Source organism: Elephas maximus, chromosome 3 (genome assembly GCF_024166365.1).
Source record: "Elephas maximus indicus isolate mEleMax1 chromosome 3, mEleMax1 primary haplotype, whole genome shotgun sequence".
In the NCBI taxonomy this organism is placed as follows: domain Eukaryota; kingdom Metazoa; phylum Chordata; class Mammalia; order Proboscidea; family Elephantidae; genus Elephas; species Elephas maximus.
The window spans coordinates 110,730,294-110,742,354 of record NC_064821.1 but is presented as its reverse complement, the minus strand read 5'-3'; the positions used below and the strand labels follow the sequence as shown (position 1 = coordinate 110,742,354).

The 12,061-nt window shown below is 41.6% G+C and overlaps 2 long non-coding RNA genes across 4 annotated transcripts in view; one reads left to right on the top strand and one right to left on the bottom strand.

Moving 5' to 3' along the window:
* The window catches only part of LOC126073159 (uncharacterized), a 45,926-nt gene extending 34,081 nt beyond the window's left edge, over positions 1 to 11,845 (top strand). Inside the window, exons 7-8 of the long non-coding RNA XR_007516671.1 lie at positions 9,384 to 9,486; positions 11,477 to 11,845. This is a non-coding gene — a long non-coding RNA (uncharacterized LOC126073159). The remainder of the gene's footprint in view (positions 1 to 9,383; positions 9,487 to 11,476) is intronic.
* Positions 1 to 12,061, bottom strand: part of LOC126073160 (uncharacterized) — a 44,136-nt gene that overhangs the window by 16,113 nt on the left and 15,962 nt on the right. For all 3 annotated transcript variants that reach the window (XR_007516672.1, XR_007516673.1, XR_007516674.1), the window contains exon 3: positions 11,320 to 11,418. This is a non-coding gene — a long non-coding RNA (uncharacterized LOC126073160). The remainder of the gene's footprint in view (positions 1 to 11,319; positions 11,419 to 12,061) is intronic.

The window sequence follows — 12,061 nt, the reverse complement described above, 5'->3', positions numbered from 1 at the left end:
ACCAAGAGTTTACCCAAGGGAATCATAAAAGGAGCCAAGGCAGTTTGTGGAGCAGAATGGCACTGTACCTTCCTTCTGTGAGCTTGACTGCAGGCAAGAACAGAACAGCTGGCTGGATATCAGGGCTGTGGCAGCTGTAGAAATGTGCCACTCAGACCTCCCTGCAAGAAAGAACCTGCTGCCAAGAGTGCAGAGACCTAACAGCCACCAGCTGCTGCCCACCCCCCCGCCCCCGGATCCACCCCAGTATTCGAAGTGAGACACTTTCTCCAGGGCAGCCCTCAGCCAGTGACTGAGCATGGTAGGGGTACTAGGACCTGTCCATTGCTATGCAATGTGGGATTCCTGTTAAGGGCGATCTTTGTGCCAGAGCTCCCTGGTAGGCCGGCCAAGGCTTTTCCAGAGCTGCGCCATAGTCTGGTGCCATAATGGTTAAGAGCTACAGCTGAACCAAAAGGGTGGCAGCTCGAACCCACCAGGCGCTCCTTGGAAACTCTCTGGGGCAGTTCTACTCTGTCCTATAGGGTCGCTATGAATCGGAATCAACTCGACGGCAGTGGGTTTGATTTTGGTTCGGTACCATAGTCTGAGGCTCTGCCTAACCAACCATCCATCCTTCTTTCTCCTTCTCCTTTCACAGGTATCTGACCTACATCAGTTGGTCGTCTTTGTCCATACCCACTTCCTTTCCCTTTTACCTTACAGGCATCACCCCACCCCCCCCCCCCAATCCCAGTAAATTGCTTGCATTTACAACCCTATCTTGGTGTCCATCTATATCTCAAAGGATCCGGACTGACATGAGGCAGAGCAAAACTGCCTTTGAGGAAATTTTGCTCTCACTCTAATACCTACAAGTACGAAGACATGGAGATGAAGAAAGGGCAGTTGATGGTGATGTCAAGGAATAATCAAAATTTCTGGATAATTTCCATCAGCCCTAATGCAGGCCATCACAAATAATATACAACCTGTGTGAAACCTTGTGGTGAAATGAGTTACTTTTGGTGGCCTTTTGCCTTGGTTCTTTGGAAAAACAGCTTGAGAGATTTTGTCCCTAAACCCTGAGGAGTTATCTTTGCACTAGTTTTCTACCCTAGAGGATTTGTTACTTTTGTCCAGGTTGATTGACATTTCCTGGGTAAATTAAGCTGTAAACAACTTGTGGTTTGATACTTTTTGTCTGGCCCTGGGCTGCAGCCTACGCTGTGATTGGTATGCACCTTGCAGGGATTGGTCAGTAGACTAAGCAAATCAAATGTCTGTAGCCTACTATGCAAACAGAGTGTCTGTGGCCTACCCAGAGCGGATTGGTCAGTTTGTGGCCCCGGTGAGAGGGCCATGCCTTGAAATTGACAAGGGAATTATGTATATAAGCAGCCAACCCCATAGAAGTTTTTGAGACAAAAAGAAGCAGCAAGAGAAGCAGCAGGAAAGAAGCAAAAGGAAGAAAGAAGGGAGAAAAAGCAGAGAGAGAGGAAGCAAGGAACCTCCTAAAAGAATGAAACATTGGTCAAGAGCTATAACACTGCAGACAGCGAGAGGCCCAGAAGGGGCCCAGTGGCAGAGTCAATGGCAACAGGCCCAGAAGGGCCCCATGGCAGAGCTGATGATGACAGACAGCAGGGCCAAGAGGAGGCTATCCTCAGGGGACCAAGAGGAGCCTGTCCTCAAGGGGCTGAAAGGAGGCCTGCATGGCTGAGGGGAGCTGAGAGAGCTATCCTACACTGAAGAAGGGAGACTTTGCTTCCTGATACTGATCCTGAGTTATACCCTGTTGATCCTGATCCTGAGTTGTACCCTCTACTTTCTTAATAAACCACTTAACTGAAAGTATGGCTTGTGAGTTCTGTGTGGCCATTGCAACGGGTTATTGAACCCAGAAGAGAAGTAGAGAGTGCTGTGGGAGGGATAGCTGGCCTCAGAATTGGCCAAAAAAAAGGTTAGAAGGTGGAAGTATGCCTGACCTCCACCACACAGGAATCAGCCTTGGGCTGATCTTGATTCGTATTATTCCTCCTGAAGTTAGACAGTTTCTGACACTACTACTACTCTTCCCACTCTTTTACAACCCTATTTATTAAAAATGGAAACTATTCCAAAAATAATTCCTCTAGGTACTCATTTCAACCAAATTGCTGCCCTCAGCATTTCTTACACAGAAATACTGGGGCTATCAATGGAGTCCTTAGGTGATGAAGATGGTTAAGCACTCCACTGCCAGGCAAGAGGTTGGCGGTTCAAGTCTACCTCGAGGCAGCTCAGAAGACAGGCCTGTTGTTCTTCTTCTAAAAGTTCACAGCTTTGAAAACCCTGTGGAGCACAGATCTACTCTAACACATACGGGGTTGCCATGAGTTGAAATTGACCCTATGGCATTAACAACAAAAACAACATCAACACCCAATGAAGCAGTTCCATACCCATAACCAAGTTCTGAGGATTGAGGGGCCCACTGCTCAGTTATAAACTAGAATCCAGGGCTTTGAACCAGTTTTTTCTGGTTCAGACCCCTGCTGAGAATTTGCATTTGCACCCCAGATATACTGAGTCAGAATCTACATTTTAACAAGATCCCCAGGTGATTCTTATGTACAATAAATTTCAAGAACCACTGCTCTACTAGTGGTTATCAGAATTAGTCCTTAAGCCAAGCGTTAGTGTTGCCTGGGAATTTGTTAGAAATCCAAATTCTCAACAAGAGTTTGAACCAGATCGAACCAGTTCAAAACCCTGCTAGAATCCAAAGGTGCAGCATGAGTTGAGTTGAGAGAGGGGAAACTGGCATGTATTCCCACTTCTTGAAGTCAAACCATGGGTACCTGAGAACGCTGGTGACATTTTCTAGGCCCCCAACTGAGATGGTCATCTATGCCTTCTGCCCAAGGCTATGTTTAAAGGCCATTGCCAGGATCTGGCTGACCACGATTCAATGACATTCCACCAGAAGTCATTCCCAGATTTAAGAGAACCATGCTCTAATCACATAACTGAAGTCACAGTTTGGGGTTAAATAAAGCAATGGATCCAAAGATTTTCTGGGGGAATCTCTAAAATTCCATCTGCAAATCAAACACTGGTTGGGAGGGAAGTGACTCTAAGGTGTGGCCACATGGAAGGCAGTTAGAAAAGATTAAAACCAAGAAAACCAAATTTGTTGTCATCGAGTCTATTCCAACTCATAGTGACCCTATAGGACAGAGTAGAACTCCCCCATAGAGTTTCCAAGGCTGAAATCTTTATGGAAGCAGACTGCCACATCTTTCTCCCGCAGACTAGCTAGTGGGTTCGAACCCAGGATCTCTTGGTTAGCAGTTGATATTTAACCACTGTTCCACCAGGGCTCCCGTGGTGTTACCATAAACCAAAGCTTCGTTGCCATCGGGTCCATTCCAACTCATAGCTACCATAAAGGACACAGTAGAGCTGCCCCATAGGGTTTCCAAGGAGTGCTTGGCGGATTCAAACTGCTGACCTTTTGGTTAGGAGCCAAACACTTAACCACTATGCCACCAGACCCAGCAATTCCACTCTTAGATGCAGACTCAAAAACTTGTACATTAATGTTCTTAGCAGCAATATTCAACTAGCCAAACAGTAGAACCAAACCAAATGTCCATCGGTTAGCGAATGGATAAACATGGTATATGCATACAGTGGGGTATTATCCAGCCATAGAGAGGAGTGAAGTCCCGAGACATCCTACAACGTGGGTGAGCCTTGACAATACTGTGTTAAGGGAAAGAACCCAGACACAAAGGCCACATACTGTATGACTCTATTTATATGAAATATCCAGAATAGTAAAGTCCATACTGACAAAAGTAGATTAGTTATTCCCAGGGGCTAGAGGGTAAGGGGAATGAAGAATGACTGCTGATGGGTAGGGGGTTTTTTAAGAGGTGATGAAAATATTTTGAAATTAGATAGCGGTAATGGTTGTATATATTAAAATGATGAATTATATCCCCCCCCCAAAAAAAAAGGAGAGCAAGACTTACAAATTAAAAAAAAAAAAAGTCAGTTAAGAGACCAGTAGTGATCTAGGGCCTAGGGGGGAAGACAAAAGGCATTGTGACAAACCCGAGACTTCTAAAATGTAGTTTTTAACCTGGATGGTAAAAAAAAGACTTGCTCGATCCAAAGAGGGAAAGAACAATAAAAGAGAGAACATGATAAAAATGCTAGTTTTAATATGATCAAGACAAAAGCCCAGAGAGGTTAGATAATTTGCTCAATATTATACAACAGGTTAGAGATAGGATTCGTATTGAGTCATTACTTCTTGGGTCCTCCCTACTTGACCTAATTGACCACAGTGCCTTACTTTTTGTCTAAAATCTCTGGTTCTGATATTCTTCAATAAGACTTGAGCTGTTCCAAGTTTTACATGCTGATTCATTTCATTATTAAATGAACATGTATTGGGTACATTCCATGCCTCAGAGGAACTACAGATAAAAAACACAGCCCAATCCACAAGGCTTTAAAAATCTGCTAAGAACTATCGGCGTACAAAATGAATAAAAGTAATTAAAAAAGAAAACTGAAAAGTGGGACAACAAAGGATGAAATAACCTCTGCCAAGGGGTATAAAAGATCAATTTACCGAAGAGGTGACACTTCATCTATCTCTTAACAGATGACTAGAGTTGATTAGGCAAAAAAGGGCAGCCAAAGAAATTGAGACTACTGTTTAAAATATTGAGTAAGAAATTGAACTAGATGGCCTCCAATTCTAAGATTCTGTAACTCTCAGACTAAGAATTGGTTTCTCTAACTTTTATCAAAATATAGCTGCTACTACAAAAACTATTTACAGTACATATATCTGACAAAAAAACTTATACCCAGTGTTATGGATTAAATTGTGTCCGCCCCAAATGTGTGCCAACTTGGCTAGGCCATAGTTCTCAGTATTGTGTGACTGTCCACTATTTTGTCATCTGATGTGATTTTCCTACGTGTTAATAAATCCTACCTCTATGATGTTAATAAGGCAGGATTAGAGGCAGCTATGTTAATAAGGCAGGACTCAATGTACAAGATTAGGTTGTATCTTGAGTCAGTCTCTTGAGATATAAAAGAGAGACACGAGCAGAGAGACATGGGGTCCTCATACCATCAAGAAAAAAGAGCCAAGAGAATAGTGCATCCTTTGGACCCGGGGTCCCTGTGCTGAGACACTCCTAGACCAGTGGAAGATTGATGACAAGGACCTTCCTCCAGAGCCGACAGAGCGAGAAAGACTTCTCCTGGAGCTGGCACACTAAATTTGTACTTTTAGCCTCCTAGACTGTGAGAGAATAAATTTCTCTTTGTTAAAGCCTTCCACTTGTGGAATTTCTGTTATAGCAGCCTAGATAACTAAGACATCCAGTAAAGAATGCTTACAAGTCAACAATGGAAAGATGAACAAATCAACTAGAAAGATACTTCACGATCAATTGAAGAGACACTCACAAGAGACATAAGAACAGCCTACAATCACATGAAAAAGTGCTCAACATCATTAGTCATCAGGGAAATGCAAATTAAAACCACAATGAGATACTATTTCACACCTGCTGAATGGTTAATAACAAAAAGCCTGACCATGCCAAATGCTGGTGAGGATGTGAAGCAATGGGAACCTTCATACATTTCTGATGGGAGTGCAAAATGGCACAATCACTTGGAAAAACTACTTGGCAGTTCCTCAAAATCTTAGATATAGTTACCATACGACCCAGCAATTCTAAGTGAAATGAAAATGTATGCCCACAAAAATCCTTGTACAAGAATGCTCAGAGAAGTTGTATTTGTAAGAGCTAAAAATGGGAAAAAAATTCAAATCTCCATCAACAGGAGAATGAATACACGAATTATGGTACGGTCACACAAAGGAACACTGCTCATCAAACAAAATGAGGTACTGATACACGCAACAACCTGGATGAAACTAGAAACATGTTGAGTGAACAAAACCAGACACAAGATAATATAATGCATGACTCCCATTTATATGAAGTCCAAGAACAAGTAGAAATCAGAAAGTGGTTGTCTCAGAGGGGTGGGTAAAAGAGGAGTTGACTAGAAAGAGACATGAGGGTGAGGAAACTTTCCGTGTGTGAGTGATAGAGATGGCTCACATCTTATTTTAGGTGGTAGTTAAATAAACCAAAAACCTATTGCCATTAAGGTGATTCTGATTTATGATGACCTCATGTGTTACAGAATAGAACTGCTCCACAGGATTTTCTTCACTGTAGTCTTTACAGAAGTGGGATCATCAGGCCTTTCTTCCATGGGACCTCTGGGTGGATTTGAACTGCCAACTTTATGTTAGTAGCCTAGTGCAAACTGCACCACCTGGCGACCTTGGTAATTACATAGGTGTATACAAGTCAAAATTGATGGGTACGTTTAAAAAATAATGAATACTATTTCAAAAATGTTGATAGCTTTCCCACTTCTGATAAGCCAAAAAGCATCCATTGAACCTACATGATCTGATAGGTGTAAAAAGCTTTCCTATCTAAAAATATCTTTTCACCTACTGGAGAATGGACTGAATTCCCCCGTTAGTGTCTATGTTCATATAACGCATCAAAAGCCCTAAATAAAATGCTGTATTAATTTCCCCCAATAACTATTTTAGTACAGCACTAACTTATGAGGTCGGTTCTCCTTCCCCTTCTTCTCAAGACTCCTCGACCCACTATTGATAAGATGATCAAGTAATTCAAGTCTCCTTCCCTCTTTTTTTTTCCCTCATATATAGTGGAGTACATTTATAAGCCATAAATTTCCAACTTCCGTGCCTATCTTAGGATACCCTGGTGGTGTAGTGGTTAAGACCTACATCTGCTAACCAAAAGGTCAGCAGTTTGAATCCACCAGGTGCTCCTTGGAAACTCTATGGGGCAGTTCTACTTTGTCCTATAGTGTCGCTATAAGTTGGAATCAACTCAATGGCAACGGGTTTTTTGGTTTTTGGCGTGCCTATCTTGCAAAGTTTAGTGACAAAGTTCTTCATTTCTTAGCACTTAATGCAAGAGAGCAGATGGCTTCTATGTTCTAGAAATGAAAGTAATAGCATGGTGACTGCCATCTTCAAATCACTAAGGAAGTTGAAGAAGAGCTTCCACTCCTTACAAACTAAATTTCCACTTTGCCTGCCTCATCCTCATTTCTTCAGCTCTTTCCTTACCTCACCTCCATCTCCCAGCCTCTCATCACTTACCACTTACTGGTCAGTTTAATGCGCCCCAGAAAGGCAATTGAAATCCTGAAGTGCAGAGTCACTTGCTAACTTCCTTAGTGTGATTCCTGAAATCCCCATGAGCTCACTGGGATATCCATTTTGATGATGCTTTACCAATTAGAAAGAGCCCTTATTGTTTCCATGGTATGAGCATCTCTGTGATCAAAATAAGCAATGCAAGCTCCTTTCGGGGAGTGGAGAGGAGATACTACCAAAAAAAAGGTATTATTTTCCAATACCAAGGAAATTCATTAGCAAACACAGTAAAATACAGTCACGTCATCATCACACTGAACTGTTTTGGAAAAGGCCCTGTTTGGGAAAAGCACAGTGCAAAAACACCTTCACTCATGTAGCTTGGCACAACGAGACAGCAGGATGAGTGCCTTATTATTCCCTACGGTGCCTTAATATTTAGAGGACATCTGATGCTATGAGTTTCTCTCTCCCCTGAGTCACCTTTACCACTGACTGACATTATGCTACTGCTGTTTCCCGTGTCCACCTGTTCCACTGATAAGACACAGACATATTCCTCCAGGATGGTGGAAATGAATTAGACCGAGAGTCAGAAGGCTGAGCTTCTAGTCCCAAAAGTTCCTGAAATATGCAACCTTAGGCAAATCTCTCAAATTCTCTTGACTTCAGTTTCCTCTGAAAAAATAGGAAGAATAATATACATCATATCAATGAGACAGAAGCCAAGGCTGCCCTCCTTGTCGTTAGAGTTTCCTCAGACCATGGAACCAATAGGTAGGGGCGGAGCGATAGATTCTCATTAAAAGAAATTGGGTGCTACTATATGGTAGGGATGGGGTATATGGTAAGGATGGGACAGGGAGGACTATATTTAGAACTCAGGGATCCAATGGGAAAAATCTTAGCAATCCTTGGCCCAGTGGTCCAGTCAAAGGAAAAGTGCAACCACTCAATGAACACAAGACTATCAATGCTTCTGAGCCCATAGACATGGTTTGAGTCTGTCCCACCCTGTTTTGGAAAAGCACAAGCAAAAGCACCTTTACCCCTACATTCTGGCATAGGAAACAGGCAAAGAGCCCCACCCAGCTGAAGTGCTACAGAGGATAGAGAAACATGAAAATGGGGGATAGAAGAAGGTAACTTTAAGTACCAGCTTATGCCTGGTTACCAAGTACAGAAGCAGGGATTGCTCCAGCTATGTTTGTGTTGCTTAGTCATTTTTCCCTCTCTTCCAACTCTCCTACTTTAAAATGAAAAACACCAGAGATGGCTAACATTTTAGGCTCAAGTTGGCATATGCCCAACATCTCATCATCCCAGATCTACTCTCTGCCCTTCTGCATTCTGTTGGGTTCCCTAAGAGGCTGACCCATATGGTTCTCTTGCCTTCTGGCTTCCAGTTGAGTTCAGCCACAGGGAACACAGACAGAAGATCTAAGGGAGAAAGGGAATAGAGTACACTCGGGGTACTTACCACTTTCCTATATAGGGTTGCTATGGGTCGGAATCAACTCGACGGCAGTGGGTTTTGTTTTGTTTTTGTTTTTTATAAAGTCACTGTGCTGTAGGCTGGCTGCATTCCTCCCCTAGAGGTCACACCTACTGCCAAGATGTTTTTCTCCCTACAGTTCTGCCTCTTGGTTCTAACAATAGCTCCCTCTCCTTCAAGCCTAGGGGTGGTAATAGTACCTCAAATTACTGTCACAAAAAACAAAACCAAACTTGTTGCCATCGAGTCAATTTCAACTCATGACAACTTCACTTGCTACAGAATCAAACTGCTCCATAGGGTTTTCTTGGCTGTAATCTTAATGGAAGCAGATTGCCAGGCCTTTCCTCCGTGGTGCCACTGTGTAGGTTCAAACCATCAACCATTAGGTTAGCAGTCAAGCATTTACACCACCCAGAGCCCTGTCTACTATCAATAAAGTATTATATTACCGCTTACGGGTTCCTTACACCCTGCCCACAACTTTGTAAGTGTGGAAAAATCATCTTTATTAAACTTTCCTCAAATTACCAAATTTGTACAAATAAATTACCATTTCTTTTCTGGTGGGGCCCCAATACTGACAGGTTTTTCATAGGTACCACAAGGGGTAGTTGTAAGACCAAATGAGATTTATTTTTTAAGGTGTGTGAAATTTTTTTGAAGATAGAAGTTCAAAGGAGGCGTATCCCAGCACTATGATCCAGATACACAACATTGCTGGTGCCCTAGAAGTACCATTGGTGCTCCCCATCAACCCAGCTAAGAGGTAACCTTTATTCTGACTTTAATAGCATTCATTTCATTGCTTTTCTGCATTTTGCCAGCTAAAGTGCATTTCGCCAACTCTGAAAGCATGCCTTAAACAGTTTTATTTTGCCTGTTACAGAACTTACGTAAATGGACTTATACTGTACATATTCTTTTGTGTCTTGCTTCTTTTGCTTCATATTGTTAGATTCATCCATGTTGTTGTACGGAGCATTCATGTTGTTGTAGTATACTTCGTTCACTTTGCTGCTGTATAGTGTTCCATTGTAAGGCTACTCAACGCTGTATCTATTCTACTGTCATTGAATGTGTGATTTGTTTCCAATTTCTTGGCTGCTATGGAAATTTTTGTACTTATCACTAGTACAATGCAAGAGTTTCTCTGGCATAGCAGTTCTCAAACTTTTAGATCTTTTTTTTACACTGTTAAAAATGATTGAAGGTTTTGATTATGTGAGTTATATCTATCAATATTTACTGCAGTAGAAATTAAAACTAAGAAAATTTTAAAATATTTAATAATTTATTTAAAGTAACAATCACAAACCCATTACGTGTTAACATAGTGTGTTTTTTAATGAAAAAAAAGACAAAACTATAAAGTTTAGGAAGGTAATGTGGAATAATACCTGTATAACCTTGGGAAAGGGAAAGAACTCCTAATACAAAAAATTGATAAATTGGACTGCATTAAATTTAAGAATTTCTGTTCATGAAATGATACTTTAAGAGAGTGAAAACTCAAGCTACAGAATAAGAAAAGATATTATTGTTCAGTGCAGTCAAGTCAGTTCTAACCCATATCGACCCCACTGATAGTGTACAACTGCCCCTGTAGGGTATTCTTGGGTATAATCTTTATGGAAGCGATCACCAGGTCTTTCTCCTGAAGGGCAGCTGTGTGGGTGTCTTAGTCATCTGGTGCTGCCATAACAGAAGTACCACAGGTGGATGGTTTTAACAAAGAGAAGTTTATTTCCTCACACGGAAGTAGGCTAGAAGTCCAAATTCAGGGTGTCGGCTCCAGGGGAAGGCTTTCTCTCTCTGTCGGCTCTGGAGGAAGGTCCTTGTCCCCAGTCTTCCCCTGGTCGAGGAGCTTCTCAGGCGCAGGGACCCCAGGTCCAAAGGGTGTTCTCTGCTCCTGGTGCTGCTTTCTTGGTGGTATGAGCTCCCCCACTCTCTGTGTGCTTCCCTTTCCTTTTTATCTCTTGAGAGATAAAAGGTGGCACAGGCCACACCCCCGGGAAACTCTCTTTACCTTGGATCGGGGAGGTGACCTGTGTAAGGCTGGTGTTACAGTCCCACCTTCATCCTCTAAACATAAAATTACAATCACAAAATGGAGGACAACCACACAATACTGGGAATCATGGCCTAACCAAGTTGACACATATTTTGGGGGGGCAAAATTCAAAACTGTCAGCCTTTCAGTTAGCAGCTGAGCATTTAACTGTTGAGCCACCAGGGCTCCTTAGTAGAAGATAGATGTTAGCTACAGATAGAACCAACAAAGGACTTGAATCCAAAACATATAAAGAATTCATGCTAATCAATATGAAAAAGTCAGACAACCCAATAGAAAATTAGGCAGACAACTTGCACAGGTGCCTTACAAAAGAGAAAGTCTACATGGCAAATAAAATATGAAGAGGTACTCCACCTTGTTTGCCTCATTAGCAATGACAGAAATGCAAAATAAAACTACAATAAAATACCAATGCCATGCCAACTGTTGATAAGGTGGAACGATGGAAATTATCATAGGCTGATGATGGGAGCATAAGCTTTTAAAGAGTGTGGCACTTTCCAGTAAATATGAAGTTAGACACACCTTCTGACACAGCATCTTCACTCCTATGGTTTATCCTAGAGCAGCGTTGCTCACAGTGTAATCCGCAGACACCTGAAGAAGCCTGTTTCTTCTGGGGATCTGTGAGGGTACAATTATTGTAATAACAATGTGAATATGTTATTTGCTTTTTTCACAGCGTTAACGTCTCCACTGATTGGGCAAAACCAGTGGTAGGTAAGCTGCTGGCACATTAGCACAAATCAAGACAATGCATCAAATCGTACTACTAGTCATTGTATTCGTCGCCATCACTTGCTAGCAGTCAAAAAAAAAAAAAAAAGCTTAACTTAAAATATCTTTAATTAAATAACAAAAATTAATTTTACTAAATCTTGACCCTTCTACTTTTCTTTCCTTTTTTTGAGTTTGATTATCATTCAATTTTTTTCCCTGATGATGCAGTGGTTAAGCATTTGTACTAATTTATTTAACCTCCTCCTGATTTACATGCTTTTATTTTTGTGCATTTATCTTATTTTTTAATCTCCTAAGATATTACTAACGCTGCGCTATAAACAACATTGCACTATTTAGATTTATCACGTATTTACCACTGTCTTTGTTCTTCATTCCTTCCTGCACCTCAGAGTTTCCATCTGGGATAGTGTTCTTTCTTCCAGAATGACATCCTTCAGAATTCCCTTTAATGAGGGTCTGGATGATGGCAAAATGTATTTCTGTTTGTCTGCATATGTCTATGTTGTGCCCTTATTCTTGAAAG